Below are 994 nucleotides of genomic sequence, written 5' to 3' on the forward strand. Positions count from 1 at the left end.
CTCTCTCTTTCTCTCTCTCCCTGCCTCTCTCTCTCACTTATCTATCTCTCTATATCTGTCTCACTCGCTCACTCTCCCTCCTCTCCTTCTCTTTCTCTCGCTTTCTTTCTCTATCTCGCGCGCTCTCTCTCTCTCTCATCTTTCTTTCTTTCTCTTCCTCTCTCTCTTTCTCTCTCTCGCGCTCTCTCGCTCTCTCTTTCATCTCTCTCACCCGCACACTTTCCCTCTCGTGCCGCCCACGACGAAACGTGGGAAATTATCGTTTCGTGAGATGACGAGAGATTCACGGATAAACGCGGGCAGAAGTCGATGGCGAGGCAGAGGCTGCAGAGGCTCACGCAACAGCTGTTCGCTCCTGAAGCCCCGAAGCCATACGCGGGGAGGCTGAGGAGCACAGGGATGCGAGCACGCTGTCTGATGATCGCGGCGTGTTGGTGATGTTGGCGATGTTGATGATGTGTGGTGATGTTGGTGATGTTGCTGATGTTGACGATGTGTGATGATGTTGGTGATGTTGGCGACGTCGCTGTCACTGTCGCTGTCACGACGTTGATGATGTGTGGTGATGTTGGTGATATGTTGTGATGTTGGTGATGTTGGTGATGTTGGTGATGTTGGTGATGTTGGTGATGTTGGCGACGTCGCTGTCAGTATGTAGAACGTGACATGCACGCCCGCGCGCATACACGCAGGCATACACGCACCAACGCACGCACGCACACACACGCATACATGCACGCGCCCGCACGCACACACACACACGCACGCATGCAGGCAGGCACGCGCACAGCGATACGGCAAACCTGCAGGCACACGCACGCACCAACGCGCGCACGCATGCAGGCACACGCATGCAGGCACACGCATTCAGGCACACATACACGCATGCAGTCACGCGCAGGCACACACACACACACACGCACACACGCACACACACACACACACACACACACGCACGCACGCACACACACACACACACACGCACGCACGCACA

The sequence above is a fragment of the Priapulus caudatus genome, unplaced genomic scaffold (genome assembly GCF_000485595.1).
Source record: "Priapulus caudatus unplaced genomic scaffold, Priapulus_caudatus-5.0.1 Scaffold2499, whole genome shotgun sequence".
Classification (NCBI taxonomy): Eukaryota; Metazoa; Priapulida; class Priapulimorpha; order Priapulimorphida; family Priapulidae; genus Priapulus; species Priapulus caudatus.